This window comes from Panthera onca, chromosome B2, assembly GCF_046562875.1.
Source record: "Panthera onca isolate mPanOnc1 chromosome B2, mPanOnc1 haplotype 2, whole genome shotgun sequence".
NCBI classification, from domain to species: Eukaryota; Metazoa; Chordata; class Mammalia; order Carnivora; family Felidae; genus Panthera; species Panthera onca.
The window spans coordinates 20,990,619-21,008,298 of record NC_138343.1 but is presented as its reverse complement, the minus strand read 5'-3'; the positions used below and the strand labels follow the sequence as shown (position 1 = coordinate 21,008,298).

The following is a 17,680-nucleotide window of genomic DNA, read 5'->3' as shown; positions in this document are numbered from 1 at the left end:
TAGAAGAGAGAAAAGAGGAAGAAGCATACTTTAACAGCCAGGAGGCTGGAGGCTGGGGGCGGTGGTTATATTATCCATTCCTGCCCTCCCATCCTCCTAAACAGCTTGCTAAAGAAACCAAGCTGAATGCAGTGAGGAGTGTAATGGCCAAGAATCTTCATGAGTTACTGGTAGTATTATGATCAAGATCTTTCCACTGTGTGTGTGTGTGTGTGTGTGTGTGCGCACACACGCACATGCACACACACGTGCAACTACTATTGAACTAAGGAGAAAAGGTCTAGGGGCACCTGGGTGGCTCAGTTGGTTAAGCGCCAACTATGGTTCAGGTCACAATCTCACAGTTCCTGAGTTCAAGACCCACATCAGGCTCTGTGCTGACAGTGTGGAGCCTGCTTGGTATTCTCTTTCTCTCCCTCTCTCTCTTTCTCTCTCTCTCTTTCCATTTCTCTCTCTGCCTCTCTCCCATTTGTACTCTCTCTCAAAATAAATCAACAAACTTAAAAAATTTAAAAAAAGAAGAAGAAGAAGAAAAGTTCTAGAAGGGAAACACTTGGCATATAACTAACTTTCAAACCCTTAAGGTCACACCTCACATCCATCAGGATGCTACCATCAAAAACAAAAACAAATGTTGGAGAGGATGTGAAGAAAGTGGAACCAGGGTGCACTGCTGATGGGGATGTAAGAATATGGTGCAACCACTGCAGAATTAGTATGATGAATCCTGAAAAAACTAAACATAGAATTACCATATGACCACAGCAAGTCCACTGCTGGATATATATCTAAAAGAATTGAAAGCAGGACCTCAAAGAGATATTTGTATGCCCGTGTTCATAGCAGCATTATTCACTTTTTACAGGCAAAAAGTGGAAGCGCCCAAGTATCTATCAGCAGATGAATGGATAAACAAAATGTGGTCCATACATACAGTTCTATTCAGCCTTAAAAAGGACAGAAACCCTAGGGATGCTGGCTCAGTTGGCTGGGCACCAGACTCTTGATTTCACAGTCATGGGATCTAGCCCCGCATCAGACTCCACGTTCAGTGGAGATTCTCCACTCTTGAGATTCTCTGTCTCTCCCTCTGCCCCTCTCCCCAGCCTGTGCACTCACTCCCTCTCTGTCTCTCTCTCTCAAAATAAAATAAAATAAAATAAATTTTTTTTTAAAAAAAAGGAACGAAATCTTGACACATGCTATAACTTAGGTGAACCCTGAAGGCATTATGTTAAGTGAAATGAGGCAGTTATGAAAAGACAAACGTTGTATGGCTCCACTTACAGGGAGTAGTCAAATTCACAGAGATAGAAAGTAGAATGGTAGTTGTCAGGGGCTGGGGGTAGAGAGCGATGGGAAGTTAGTGCTTAATAGGTAAGATGATTCCATTTGGAAAGATGGAAAAAGTACCATGGATGGATAATGGGGATGTTTGCACAATGATGTAAATGTACTTAATCCCACAGAACTATCACACTTTAAATGGCTACAATGGTAAATGTTATACTATGTATATTTTACCACAATTAAAAAAAATCCACACGCACACACACACACACACACACCCCTTGGGGACAAACTGTTTGAGTTTGAAATCCTGTTTCATGGCTTGCTAGAAATATGAGCTTGGTCAAATTACTTGACCAACTTGAGCCTTTGTCATCTGTCCCATGGAGAGGACAGTGATACTCACTTCTTAGGGCTATTGCAAGGCTTAAATGAGACACCCCAAGTAAAGCACTTAGGACAGCATTTGGTACATAGTAAGTGATCAGTGGTAGAGTTCTTAGGCATCATGGTTGAGGGTCAACTAGAAGCTGACCATGGGCAATCTTGTGCAACTTGTCCTCTTAAACTTGATCCAAGGAAGTGAAACAATATTTTCTTACCACATATATTCATATTCATAAATATATGCACCATGAAGTCCCACATACATATGGAGTAAAGATGACTAACATCTCCAGTCGGCATACTTATTTCATGTGTTCTAAATTTGTCTTTTCTGCTAATATATCAGAGTCTTGCTTTGCCCTTAGGCAAATTGCATTTAGGGCTGAGATGTTTTATGTTTGTCAATACCATTAAAGATTAGGCATTTGTTTTCTTTTTTAATTTTTTTAAAAATCTTTATTTATTTTTGAGAGACAGAGAGTGAGCAGGGGAGGGGCAGAGAGAGAGGGAGACACAAATCCGAAGCAGGCTCCAGGCTCCGAGCTGTCAGCACAGAGCCCGATGCGGGGCTCGAACTCAGGAACCGTGAGATCATGACCTGAGCCGAAGTCAGACGCTCAACCAACTGAGCCATCCAGGTGCTCCTAGGCATTTGTCTTCTGCAAGGAACTGCTGGAATAATGTCTGAGCTGTTATGACGTCCACATAAGCTTCGGTGGGACACCCACAGAGATCAAGCCAGGGCTGTAGTTAAGGCAGCAACAATGGCAGATCCCACTTGTACCCCCACCCACCTAGAATCACGCTCATGGACCTTCCATCTCCATGCTCCCTGCTAGGCCTTCCAGGCCTTCTGGAAATTACCTGGAAAGTTTATCTGATGAAGGCTCAGGAAGCCAAGGACAGGAGAAGAGCAGAAAAATACAAGGGAGACCTATTAAGAAGACATGAAATCTTTGAGACAATATTTAGAAACAAAATATGCAAAATATGAATTATATGTAGTATTGAATTCCAATGAATATTTTCATTAAAAAAAATTTTTAATGTTTATTTATTTTTGAAAGAGAGAGAGAGAGCGCAAGAGGTGCCGGGGCAGAGAGAGAGAAGGAGACACACAATCTGAAGCAGGCTCCAGGCTCTGCCAGCACAGAGCCCAACACGGGGCTCGAACTCACAGAGTGTGAGATCGTGACCTGAGCCGAAGTCAGCCACCCAACCAACTGAGCCACCTAGGTGCCCCTGAATATTTTCAGAACAATGGTTCTCAGCTGGGGTGGCGGAAGGATTTACCCCCCTACTCACTACCTCCAGGGGGCACATAGCAGTGTCTGAAGACCTTGGGTTGTCACAATTTACGGGCTGGGGAGAGTGCTGCTGGCATCTAGTGGGTAGAGGCCAGGGATACTGCTAAACATCTTAATAATGTTCAGAGCAGCCCCCACAACAAAGGATTATCTGGCCTAAAATGTCAAAAGTGCTGGGGTTGAGAAATCTAGCTTTAGAACACCCCAATGTTGATAACAGTGCTATCAATAATAGACAAATTATGGAAAGAGCCCAAAAGTCCATTGACCGATGAATGGATAAAGAAGGTGTGGTGTATATATACAATGGAATACTACTCGGCAATGAAAAAGAATGCAATCTTGCCATTTGCAACAATGTGAGTGGAACTAGAGTGTATTATACTAAGTGAAATAAGTCAGTCTGAGAAAGACAAATATCATATGATTTTACTCATATGTGGAATTTGAGAAACACAACAGATGAACATAGGGGAAGGGAAGGAAAAATAATATAAAAACAGAAAAGGAGGCAAATCATAAGAGACTCGTAAATACAGAGAACAAACTGAGGGTTGCTGGAGGGCAGGGGTGTGAGGAAATGGGTTAAATGGGTGTTGGGCATGAAGGAGGGCACTTTTCGGGATGAGCACTGGGTGTCATATGTAAGAGAAGAATCAATGGGTTCTATTCCTGAAGCCAACACTACACTGTATGTTAACTAACTTGAATTTAAATAAATAAAAAAAGAACAACGAGAGATGAAAAGAAATCATCTCCTAGCTGACATTATACGTATTACATTTATTTACCTTCTTTTCTTCAATGAGGTATTAACATTTAAAAGTGGACTTGGTTAGGAGGGGAAATTTTCATCATAAACCATCAAGACTTCTTTACTTAGGACTTCACGATATTAGTCAGAACTTGTTTCTTATCTTGCTCAACCTTCGGAAGGAATTTGTCCAAACATGAAATCCTTTTAAACCTCCCAGTGCGTTGTACATGGGAAACAGCTTTATGGGCCACAGATTAAAGTGGGAAAAGGGTTTGGAAAAAGGTGCTAAATGATCTGCAGAAAACCACGACAGAATAAAAGGCTCTCCCATGCTCTGGAATCTGAAATCACATCATCATCATCGTATGTTCCCGAAACACCAGCCTCAAGAGAACACGCAGCACGGGTATAAGCAGGTTCTGTGTCTGCCTGCCTGCATTTCAGTCCTGTCTTCAGGACCTGTCTTCAGGTCATGACAAACTGTGTGACCTTGGGCAACTTTATGAACTTCTTGGTGCCGCTATTTTCTCACCCCAAAAATAATCCTTGTAGGGTTGTTGGGTGGATTAACTGAGATAGTTAATACAGGAAAAGCACAGTTCCCGGGGGCATTGTAAGCCCTCTAGAGGTGCTATCAGTTACAGTGAGGATGACAAAGTGGAACGTTGGCATGTTTATTATAAAGGTTAAATATTATAAACATTATATTTCCTTTTAAATATAATCAGCCTTTGATGGTGTCTTTGTGACTCAAAATAATCTCTAGGTTGCTTTAAAACTGGGCTTGGGGCGCCTGGGTGGCTCAGTCGGTTAGGCGTCCGACTTCAGCTCAGGTCACGATCTCGAGGTCCGTGAGTTTGAGCCCCGCATCAGGCTCTGGGCTGATGGCTCAGAGCCTGGAGCCTGCTTCCGGTTCTGTGTCTCCCTCTCTCTCTGCCCCTCCCCTGTTCATGCTCTGTCTCTCTCTGTCTCAAAAATGAATAAATGTTAAAAAAAAAAATTAAAACTGGGCAAAGGTAGTTTTCTTTTCCTCCACTCTGGAAATGATAACCCATACTTACAGTAGCACTGGAGAATGCTTACAAAATTAGAAAATAAGATAGTAAAGAAAGAACCCAAGAAAGAGAATTTAGATAATTCACTGTGATAGCAAGTTTGAGATTAGGCTTTGTGCTGACAAATTCTAGGGGCACAATAGACATTTATTAACAAATGAAACCACAAGGTATGTTTTGCAAGATAAAAGGCACTACCATCTGATGGGAAGGTTGAGTTGTAAAGAGAGAAATCACCATGTAGGTGAGGGTCTGGGCTTACAAAATATTGCAGGAGTTTGGGAAAGCTCCAGTAAGGGCATTCACAATGGTTCTTGTCTCTGGCTGGACACCAGGGGCACTCTTAAGAATCCTAATTCCCAGCTCCACCCTAGATTAATTGAATCAGGATCTTAGGGATCCTGGAGGTTAAGTGGCCAGACATCATGTATTTTTATTTAAATTTTTTTTAATTTATTACATTTATTTATTTTTGAGAGACAGTGAGACAGAGCGCGAGTGGGGGAGGGGTGGAAAGAGAAGGAGACACAGAATCCAAAGCAGGCTCCAGGCTCTGTGCTGAATGTTTGCACGGGGGGGTGGGGGGGGTGGGGGTGGGGGGCTCTAACCAATGAACCGTGAGATCATGACCTGAGCCAAAGTCAGTCCCTTAACCGACTGAGCCACCCAGGCGCCCCTATTTTTATTTTTTAAAAATATTTTTAATGTTTATTTACTTTTGAGAGAAAGAGCAGGGGAGGGGTAGAGAGAGGGGGACAAAGGATCTGAAGCAGGCTCTGTGCTGACAGCAGAGATCCCAATGCGAGTCTCAAACTCATGAACCACGAGATCACGACCTGAGCCGAAGTCCAATGCTTAACCAACTGAGCCACCTAGGCGCCCCAACATCTTGCATTTTTAGAGTCTGCATAGATTCCAATGTGTGGCCAAGGTTGAGTGACCAATGTTTCTTAGACTCAAATGTTATAGGAATTGTCTGGAGATTATTATTAAAACTCAAATTCTGATTTGGTAGGGTGTGGGTAGGGGGGAGAGAAGAGAGAGAAGAATCAGGAGGCTAAGATACTACATTTCTAAGAAATTCCCAAGAGATGTCAATTTCACAATTCTGGGGATGCCCCCATTTGAGCTGCCAAATTCCATGTACTTTTAAAATGGCTTCATATAACGGGAGCCTGGGTGGCTCAGTCGGTTAAGTGTGTGACTTCAGCTCAGGTCATGATCTCGTGGTTCACAGGTTCGAGCCCCATGTCAGGCTCTGTTCTGACAGCTCAGAGCCTGGAGCCTGCTTTGTGGATTCTCTCTCTTTCTCTCTCTCTCCCTCTCTCCCTCTCCTCTCTGCACCTGTCCGCTCACACTCTCTCTCTCTCAAAAATAAATAAAATGTTTAAAAAATCAAAATGGCTCCATATAAATAAACATATGATATCATTATAATATCATTTCTTTGAAATTCACCTGTTCAACAAATGTGTAATAGCCTCCTGGAGCTATGTGCTTTTGGAGGGATACAGATGAATAAGTAGATTCCTTCCCTCAAGTTGTTTACAATTCAATTTGTAATTGATGGCATCCAGTTAGGCAGAAAATAAAACTTTCTGACTGTAAGATTTCCCGATGGCGGTGAAATGGGATGGGTACTGAGGGGTATTTAGGGTGGAAGACATCAAGAGAAAGAGTTTTGTTTTGGGAAAGTACCGAATGAAGAATATTTGTGTGAAGCAACAGAATAGCCTGAAAAGAGGTGAAAGAAATGGACAGGAAAAAGGAAACTGAGCATCAGGGTTTTTAAAAAGTAGTCTATAGATGGCTGCTATGAGAGGTTTCTGAGGAAAGAGAACCTTGTTCCCGAAGGTAAGAGAAACTCGCTCTGGATTTGAGGTTTTGTTGCCCATTTTATTCACTGCACTTAGCAAGCAGATAGATAAACCAAGCACATAAACTCAGGGCTCAAATTTCTCTGAAAGGCTCATCCACATCTCATTTTGCATCTTCTGATTTGCAAACCGTATGTTATTTGCATCTGATTTCCAACTGTCGTGGCCAAGTGTCAATATCTAGGGATACTAGTCCACAAGTCTTTGTGAGCATGGTCTCCTTACATCTCCGTGTGCTTCACACTATCAATCAGCAGTAGCAATCCAATCTGGAGTGTTTAGTGCATTCCTAGCTTGTCAGAATTGGCAACGAATGGATAGACTGCCTGGTTATTGGGAACTTCATCTTCGTTATTCCCCTGTCTGATACCAACTTTGCTGAGCCTGGCCAGCACATCACCGCGATTGCAAAATCTCCAACTGCTTAGGAAAGCACAGCCAGACCTGCTAAATTTTCAAATTGCAGGACAAACCTGTTCCTCCTCACCTACGTACTGACAGGTTTAGAAAACCCTTCAATGATCATTCCCAAGCTTGAACACAATTGGATTATTCTTTTATTTTTTTATTATTATTTTTAATGTTTATTTATTTCTGAGAGAGACAGAGACAGAGCGCTAACAGGGGAGGGGCAGAGAGAGAGGGAGATGGAGACAGAATTAGAAGCAGGCTCCAGGCTCTGGGCTGTCAGCACGGAGCCCAGCGTGGAGCTCGAACTCACAGACTGCGAGATCATGACCTGATCCGAAGTTGGACGCTTAACTGCGCCCCCCCCAGGCACCCCTGAGAACACAATCAGATTCTTAATATGGGTCTCAAGTCTTTTAAATTCTTAAAAAGATGGAACTCAGGCAGATAATTTTTAAATTTTTTTTAACCTTTATTTTTGAGAGACAGAGAGACACAGAGCAGGGGAGTGAGCAGTGTGAGCAGGGGAGGGGTAGAGAAAGAGGGAGGCACAGAAACTGAAGCAGGCTCCAGGCTCTGAGCTGTCAGCACAGAGCCCAACGTGGGGCTTGAACTCATGATCTGTGAGATCATGACCTGAGCCGAAGTCAGTTGCCCAACCAACTGAGCCACCCAGGCGCCCCATGATAATTTTTAAAGTTCCCCCACACACTGATTCTAGTGTGTCCCCAGGATGGGAACCAGGGCCATAGACCAGCGACTGATTCCTTTGTTCAAAAAGGAATACATGCACCTGATGGAAATTTAGAAAACATAGAACAGTATAAAGGATAAAGTAAAAGCCACTGTAATCCCACTACCCAAAGATAATGTTACTATTTGGTTAAATTTCTTCCTAGCTCTGTTTATTACAAATGTGGGATTATGCCGAATAGACAGCTTTGCTATCCCTACGTGTTCACTTAACATTCTTGTTAAATCATGTTCAGAGTGAAAATCATTTTTCTCTCTTAGGGTCCTCAAATCCATTCAGGAAAAGAGCTCTTCTTACTGGTATGAATTCACACTGATGGGTCTTATCCTCCATGAAAACACATCTGGGTTCTCATCTAGGCACAACATTTGGTAACAGAATTAGCCTGCTCTGCAGAGGCTTGTGCCAAGATTGCTTTTAGACTCAGTAAAGAGTGATTCTGTCTGTGGTAGGAATTCGTTAAGGTAGGTATAATTTACTTATTCCCATTCTTGAAATATCCTTGGGGATAAGGATATTCCAGGCTTAGGATAGTAGCCTCTACTATGCATTTGTAGGATAATCTGCATATTCTCATAATATTTGCCTATCTGACTGCATAAGCTACCCTCAGGACATTAGCATACTAAATGCTCATTATTTCATAAGCTTGCCCTTTTCTTCTAACTGGTCCATTAACTCTGATCCTCATTAGGCAATTCTATCAACAAGCATTTATTGAACATTGATAGCGCTGGAATTTTAAGAATGGCAATAATCAGGGCCCTAAAATCCTCCCTGGGAGACAACTTAGGCCAGTGATGAATGGCTGGGGAGCCCACGAGGAATGGGTCTCGTCCCTGGCTACGTGTTAGAATCACCCGGGAAGCTTTTGTGCGAGGCTGCACCCCAGACCAGGTGCACCAGCATCTCTGAAGGTGGAGTTCAGGCAAGTGGCTTTCAGAACTCCACCAGATGATTCTGATGTGTACCAGGGGTGGGAACCAGTGCCACAAAGCAGTGATTTTCATCTAACTGGCTACACATTAGAACCACCTGGGGGGAGTTTTAAAAAAGTAAAATGCCTGGGCCCCACCCCAAAGCACATGAGTCAGAATCTCTGGGAAAGGAATCTGGCAACTGTATTTTTTTCAAAGCTCTTTCAGATGGACTGATACCCAGTGAGCGTTAAGAATCCTAACTATAGGGGCGCCTGGGTGGCTCAGTCGGTTAAGTGTCCAACTTTGCTCAGGTCATGATCTTGCGGTTCGTGGCTTCGAGCCCCACGTCAGGCTCTGTGCTGACAGCCTGGAGTCTGCTTCAGATTCTGTCTCCCTCTCTCTCTGCCCCTCCCCGCTCATGCTGTCTCTCTCTGTCTCAAAAATAAACGCAAAAAAAAAAAAAAAAAAAAAAATCATAACTATAAGCAAACTAGTGAGTTGGAATAATCTAGATTTGGACCCCTTTCTGGCTGTTTTTGCTTTGCAAGCTGGGTGTGGCCCTAAGACAATGAGTTGCCTTCAGGAGGCCATGTGGGGTTTGGACACAGCACTGAGCTAAGGCATGAAGGAAACTTAAGGCCTAGTTCAGGTCTTGGTTTGCTATAAAACATTAGCAACACAACATCAGAAAAGGCACATAACCTTTCCGGGTCAAGAGCCCCTGTCCACCTGCTGATGATGGCTACCACTCTAGTTTTTTCAGACTTTCTTTCTTCCTCAATTGATGTTTTACTGGTTTTTATCTGGTGATCAGTGCATAAACCTGATGATCAACTTGCATATAGTTCTTAGCATAAGTACTGAAACTGGAAAAAGGTAGAGATGCCTGGCTGACTCAGTCAGTAGAGCATGTGAATCTTGGTCTTGGGGTTGTAAGTTCAAACTCATGTTGGGTGTAGAGATTACTTAAAAAATAAAATCTTTCCAAAAATATATAAAAAGCTATGTAATTACAGTTTTTTCCCCCCAGAGAGTGATTCAATTGACTTTCCAGCTTAAAATTTGGGGACAAATTGTTCTTAAGAAGAGGCTCTTAAAATCCCTTGAGGGCATTATGCTAAGTAAAATGAGTCAGAAAAGGACAAATACTATGTGATCTCACCTATATGTGGTATATAAAAAGCTGAACTCATAGAAACAGAGAATAGAATGGTGATTGCCCAGGGCCTGGGGGTGAGGGAAATGTAAGTCAAAGGGCACAAATTTCCAGTTATAAGATGAATAGGTCCTGGAGCTCTAATGTACAGCCTGGTGGCCACAGTTCGCGATACTATGTTATATACTTTAAAGTTACTAAGAGTTACTAAGTTACTAAAAGTTACTAAATAAAATACTAAAGTTACTAAGTTACTAAAGTTACTAAGATAATATGTTATATACTTTAAATCTACCAAGAGCAGATATTAAATATTCTCACCACACACACACACACACACACACACACACACACAGGTAATTATGGGAGGTGATGGAGGTGTTAGCTAACCCTATCATGGTAAGCATTTCACAATATATATGTGTATCAAATCACTGCACTGTATACCTTAAACTGACAGAATGTTGTACGTTGGTTATATTTCAGTAAATTTGGAAAAAAATAGAGGCTCTCAAATATCATTATCTTAAAGCGTTGATAATCTCGAGGTACCTGGGTTGCTCAGCTGTTTAACCATCTGACTCTTGATTTTGGCTTAGGTCATGATTTCACCATTTGTGGGATCATGACCCACTCATAGCGTAGAGCCTGCTTGGGATTCTCTCTCCCTCTCTCTCTCTGCCCCTCCCCTGCTCTCTCTCTCTCTCTCTCTCTCTCTCTCAAAATAAATAAACTTAAAAAAAAAAAAAAAACATTGGGGCCGCTTGGTGGCTCAGTTTGTTGAGCGTCCGACTCTTGATTTCGGTTCAGGTCATGATTTCACGGTTTTGTGAATTTGAGACAGGCATCAGGCTCTGTACACTGACTGAGTGCAGAGTCTGCTTGGGATTCTCCCTCTTTCCCTCTCCCTCTGTCCCTCTCCCACTCAAGTGTTCTCTGTCTCTTTCAAAGTAAATAAATAAACGTAAAAAAAAAAAAAAAGCATTGATAATCTGTTAGGTCTAAAATCCTACGAATTCATGACTTCATATCATTTACATTACATTTTCCAAAATTTCCAATCTTTCCCAACACATTAACAACGTTATTAGGAAAAGCCGAGCTACCTGAGAACAAAGATGTCACCGAGAACACCCGAGTCTGTCAAGAGAAGCCCAGATCAGGAAGCATTTTTATACATAATTCCACTAAAAGATAAAAAGTTAGTATCAGGTGTTTATAACAAGTTAAATGCATGATTATGACTTCAAATTGCCATTTGGTTATGTTTCTTGTTACAGGATTAAAAACTGGTAACACACTCCTCTCCCTCCCAGCCTATGGTCAAAGCCTCCCTGAATTTGATATTTTATTGATTTCTAGTTGTACTGAAAAAGAAACAACGAGCCCATGAACTCACTTCTTAAAAAAAGTATTTATATTTATCAAAAAAATGTTTTTTAAGGCATAGAATGAGTTTTCTACTTCTTTTTTTTTTTTTAATGTTTATTTATTTTTGAGAGAGACAGAAACAGAATGCGAGTGGGTTAGGGGCAGAGAGAGAGGGAGACACAGAATCTGAAGCAGGCTCCAGGCTCTGAGCTGTCAGCACAGAGCCCGATGCGGGGCTCGAACCCACGAACTGTGAGATCATGACCTGAGCAGAAGTCGGTCGCTCAACCTACTGAGCCACCCAGGTGCCCCCTACTTCTTTTTCTTTTTTAAGTTTATTTCTTTTGAGAGAGAGAGAGAGAGAGAGAGAGAGCAGGGGTGGAGCAGAGAGAGAAATAGGTAGAGAAAGAGAGAGAGAGATTCTCAATCTGAAGCAGGCTGCATGCTCAGCACAGAGCCCAATATGGGGCTCAAACTCATGAACTATGAGATCATGACCTGAGCCCAAATCAAGAGGTGGGACACTTAACCGACTGAGCCACCCAGGCGCCCTGTGTTTTCTACTTCTTCAAAGTGTATTTGTAGTACTATTAACATCTTTCATTTATAAAGTAGCTTCATTTAGGAGTGCCTGGGTGGCTCAGTCGGTTGAGTGTTGCACTTCAGCTCAGGTCATGATCTCGTAGTTCATGAGCTCGAACCTGGCGTCGGGCTCTGTGCTGACAGCTCAGAGCATGGAGCCTGCTTCAGATTCGTGTCTCCCTCTCTCTCTACCCCTACCCTGCTCACACTCTGTCTCTGTCTCTCTCAAAAATAAATAAACATTCACAAAAATTTTTTTATAAAGTAGTTTCATTTATAAAATACAATTCCTCTGGATTGTGCAAAAAGGGCAATTGATGAGACTCCGATCATGTCAAGCAGATTTGGCGGCTTTCTCTCCTGCTTCATCAGAAGCTGACCTGTCCCGACTTTAGCTTCTCTGTTTACTGCCTGGGGGTCTTTAATTTCTTGGTTGGTTACTTTGACTTATTTCCCTTTTGCTCCCCTTTTCCCTTTTAGTCCGTACTTAGTCCCTTTAGTCTGTACATGAGAATGTTCGGACGACGTCTGGCCTATCTGGCCTTGAACTCTCCCTTTACCGCTTCTAGAGCTGCACAGCCTTTTCCTCTGGGCATCTCAGCAGAGGCTGTGCTGGGGAGCACCTGGGCGTTTGTGGGGACAGCGCAGCCTTCGCCGAGCGGGGCCAGCTGGACATTGCCACTCTCACCACCCCTGAGCTGCTGGAGCCTCTGTTTTCAAACTTTGTAAGACCACCAGAGCTCCTTCTTACTCATGGAATCTTGCACAGAATCGCCATTTCATGGGGACAGAGGGGCATCTACTGTGTTGAAGTGGGTGTGTGTTTTTACGGAATGCTGATAAACTTCCCTGGAAAGTCCCATCCCATGTAATGCTGCAACATATTTTCAGTATGAAAATAATAAAAATCCTTTTAGAGTTTCTTTTTTTTTTTTTTTTCCATAAAGAGGAGTTACTTGTCGCTTCTGCCAACTTTTAAGACTGGAGTGGGGCGCCTGGATGGCTCAGTCGGTTAGGCGTCCAACTTTGGCTCAGGTCATGATCTCACGGTTTGTGAGTACGAGCCCTGCATCATCAGCCTCTGCGCTGACAGCTCAGAGCCTGGAGCTTGCTTTGGATTCTGTGTCTCCCTTTCTCTCTGCCCCTCCCCTGCCCGCACTCTGTCTCTGTCTCAAAACTAAACAAACATCAAAAAAAAAAAAAAAAAAAAAGATTGGAGAAAACAAGGTAAAGGGGTATGCCTGACAGGGAAGGCTTTAGGAGCTAATAGCTGCCCTAGCACTGCCACTTAGGTCAGTGGAGGAAGGCCCTGGATGGAAGAGCTAAGGGAAGAGGGCCGCAGTCACATCTGAAGGCCTGTTCAGTACTGTGGGGCCTCTGTGTCCCTGTGTTGTGTTTGCCATCTTCATCCCGCAAGTGGGGGTGGGGGTGGGGGTGGGGGCGGGGGTAGAGGGAAGAGTATCTCCCTTAGAGTGAGAACATGGCTGCAGGGCAGCTACAGTCATACCCCGGTCATCCCTGATGATCAATCAACGGCAAGTAAAACCAGCAGAAACTACCTGCTGGGGCGATCCACCTCCCTGGTTAATGACCACTAATCTGTATTCATTGTTTACCAGCAGCCCAATTAGGCCTTTAATAATACCAGAGAAGAAAACAATTAGGAAAGTACAGGCTAGCTGACCCCTTGACCTGAAGAGGACTAGACTTTTCTCTACCCAGTTGGCTTTGGCCAACTAGAGTAAGGGTAACCCCATACTTCCTTTAATTATGTGAGGCTAGTTTCTCATCTCTTGGGAAGCTCAAAACACTTGATTCATGAATAGGCACTCTTTCTCTTAATTATTAGTATCTATACTAATAGATGCTAATAGAAGGAGCTAAAGGCACCTTCTTTAAAGAAAAATAGGGATAGCTTTGAAATTGCTTCTTCTTTTATATAGATTCAATTACCAATGAATTACCAAGGCAATGAAACACCTTGAAGTAGGCATTTTGAGTAAATTTTTTGTTGAAGTATAACATACATACATAAATATATACAAATCATAGGAGTACAGTTGGATGAAGTTTCACGCCTACGTACACACGGAGTCTCCAGGTTGGGAAATAGAACCCTGCCGTCACCCCAGAAAGCCCTTCTTTGGTACCCCTCCCCCCAGTTACTCCCCAAGGTAACCACTACCCTAATTCTAACACCATACACTAATATTTCCGCCTTTGAACTTTTCCATTTTGACAGTTAACCTGTTTAAATCTGCTGCAATGGACAGAGACCTTCCTTGGTAATATTTTTACCTCAGCAATCTCGATTCTAAAGAGTGATTGTTATTTCGCCTTTTCCTTTGTGTCTTGTAAGTTGGACCAGCTTGATATAAAGCCATAAACTCAAAGGCTAAAAAGTCTTTCCTACAAATGGGATCAGCCTTTTTTGTTTAATCATTTGGCCCCTGAGGAAGCCAGATGTGCATGTGTATGCACCTTCCTATTTTTTTCCTGCCCCAACTTCTCTTTTTTCCTTTTTAAATTTTTTTAATGTTTATTCATTTTTGAGAGACAGAGCGTGAGCAGGGGAGGGGCAGAGAGAGAGGGAGACACAGAATCGGAAGCAGACTCCAGCCTCTGAGCTGTCAGCACAGAGCCCGACGCGGGGCTCGAACTCACCAACTGCTGGATCATGACCTGAGCGGAAGTCGGACGCTCAACCAACTGAGCCACCCAGGTGCCCCATTCTCTTTTTTCTTTTTATGTCCTCAGTGGACAGCCTTCTCTACACTGTGCTTCCCTTGCATACAAACTTTGCTCAACAAATCCTGCTCTCCAGAATGAATCACCACTGCACATACTGCCTCGAATTGATTTTATTGTTTATCCACAATAGACACACACAACCTCAGAGAATCCCTTTTTTTACTTCTGCTTTTTCTAAAAAGATTTTATTTTTGGGGAACCTGGGTGGCTCAGTCAGTTAAGCATCTGACTCTTGATTTCAGCTCAGGCCATGATCTCCTGGTACGTGGGTTCGAGCCCCACATCAGGCTTTGCGCTGACAGCACTCAAAGCCTGTTTGGAATTCTCTCTCTCTCCTCTCTCTCTGCCCCTCCTCCCGTGCACTTTCTCTCTCTTTCTCTCTCTCTCTCAAAATAAATAAGTAAACTTTATTTAAAAAAAAATTTTTTTTTAATGTTTATTTATTTTTGAGACAGAGAGAGACAGAGCATGAGTGGGGGAGGGGCAGAGAGAGAGGGAGACACAGAATCCAAAGCAGGCTCCAGGCTCTGAGCTGTCAGCACAGAGCCCGACACGGGGCTCGAATTCACAGACCGTGAGATCATGACCTGAGCTGAAGTCGGATGCTTAACCGACTGAGCCACCCAGGCGCCCCAGTAAACTTTAAAAAATAATTTAAAAAGATTTATTTTTAAGTAATCTCTACACCCAACATGGGACTTGAACCCACAACCCTGAGATCAAAAGTCCCATGCTCCACCATCTGAGCTAGTCAGGTGCCCCCTACTTCTGCTCTTTTTTTTTTTTTTCTTTTCTTTTTTAATGTTTTATTTATTTTTGAGACAGAGACAGAGCATGAGCGGGGAAGGGGCAGTAAGAGAGGGAGACACAGAATCAGAAGCAGGCTCTAGGCTCCTAACTGTCAGCACAGAGCCTGCTGTGAGGCTTGAACCCACGCACTGTGAGATCATGACCTGAGCCGAAGTGGGATGCTTTACTGACTGAGCCACCCAGGCACCAGCCCCTACATCTGCTTTGGCAAGGGCAACTCGAACTAAAGTAAACAAATGAAATTACATCAAATTAAAAAGCTCCTGCACAGTAAGGGAAACCAACAAAACAAAAAGGTGACTGACTAAATGTGAGAAGATGTTTGCATATCATACATCCAAAAGGAGTTAGTATCCAAAATATGTAAAGAATTTATACAACATAAAAACAAAAAACCCAGACAATCCTATGTTTTTAAAAATGGGTAGAAGACTTGAAGGTGACAAACAGGCAGTGAAAAGATGTTCAACATCACTCACCATCAGGGAAATGCAAAGCAAAACCACAATGAGATAGTGCCTCACTATCAGATAGGTTATTATCAAAAAAGGCAAAAAAAGAAAAAGTGTTGGCAAGGATGCGGAGAAAAGGGAACCCTCACGCACTGTTAGTCGGAATGTAAATTGGTGTAGCCACTATGGAAAACAGTATGGAGATTTCTCAAAAAAATCCAGCAATCCACTTCTGGATATTTATCCAAAGAAAACACCCATCTGAAGGATATATGTACCCCTATTTTCACGGCAGCATTATTTACAACAGCAAAAATATGGGAGCAACCCAAGTGTCTATCGATAGATGAATGGACAAAGAGGTGGTATGTACACACAGTGGAGTATTACTCAGCCATAAAAAAGAACGAAATCTCTTCATTTGCAACAATGCAGATGCACCTAGAGGGTATTATGCTAACTGAAGCAAGTCAGACAGAAAGACAAATACTGTACGATTTCACGTACATGTGGACTATAAAAAACAAAACAAATGAACAAAAAGAGAACAGAAACAGACTCATAGATACAGGAAACAAGCTGTTGACTACCAGAGCTGGGAGGGGGGTGAGGGTGGGGCAAAATAAGTGAAGGGCATTAAGAGGTACAAACTTGCAGTTATAAAAGAAAGAAGTTGCAGGGATGAAAAGTCCAGCATAGGGAATATAATCAATAATATTTCAATAACTTTGGTGACACGAGGTAACTAGATTTATCGTGGGGAGCATTTCATAGTGTGTACAAATATCAGACCCTAGGATGGACACCTGAACTAATAGGATACTGCATGTCAATTATACTTCAATAAAAACTATCTTCCATGTTATGAAAACCCATTACGTCACCATCAGTTAAGTTTTCTGATTAAAATGACAACCTTTGAATCATCTAAATCCCTATTATTAAAACAAGTCAGTGGGGGCTCCTGGGTAGCTCAGTCAGCTAAGCATCTGACTCTTGATTTTGGCTCAGATCATGATCTCACGGTTTGTGAGATTGAGCCCTGCAGTGGGCTCCATGCTGCCTGCTTAAGATTCTCTCTCTCTCCCTTTTGCCTGTCTCCCACTCGTTCTTCTAAATAAATAAATAAATTTAGTCAGTGAATTCAATATTCCATGGTGTCATTTTAATATTAATTATAGTCATATTTTCATACAAGAGAAATAAGCATATGTTAAAAATTGTTTATTTAAAGATTTTATTTTTTTTAATGTTTAATTTTTATTTTTGTAAGTGAGAATGTCAGCGGAGGAGGGGCAGAGAGAGAGGGAGACAGAGGATCCAAAGTGGGCTCTGTACTGCCAGCAGCAAGCCCAATGCAGGGCTCACACTCACCAACTGCAAGACCATGACCCAAGCCCTAAGTCAGACACTGAACTGGCTGAGCCACCCAGGCACTCCAACATTTTATTTTAAGTTTATTTATTTATTTTGAGAGAGAAAAAGAGAGACTGGTGGGGAGGGGGAGGGACAGAGAAAGAGGAAGAGAGAGAATCCCAAGCAGGCTCCATGCTGAGCCTCAGAGCCCAATGTGGGGCTTGATCTCATGAACCATGAGATCATGACCTGAGCAGAAATCAAGAATCAGATGCTTAACTGACTGAGTCACCCAGGTGCCCCCCGCCAAGATTTTATTTTTAAGTAATCTCTATACCCAACAGTGGGGCTTGAACTCACAACCCCAAGATCAAATCACATGCTCCACCAACTGAACCAGGCACCACTAAAGACTTTTTTTTTAAATGTTTGTTTATTTTGGGGAGA

The 17,680-nt window shown here is 42.6% G+C and overlaps 1 non-coding gene across 1 annotated transcript; it reads right to left on the bottom strand.

Annotated features, from left to right (window-relative positions):
- Window positions 1-15,299: 15,299 nt before the first annotated feature.
- On the bottom strand, window positions 15,300-15,372 carry TRNAK-UUU (transfer RNA lysine (anticodon UUU)). The gene has a single exon. It is a non-coding gene; the product is annotated as a tRNA-Lys (tRNA).
- Window positions 15,373-17,680: the final 2,308 nt, after the last annotated feature.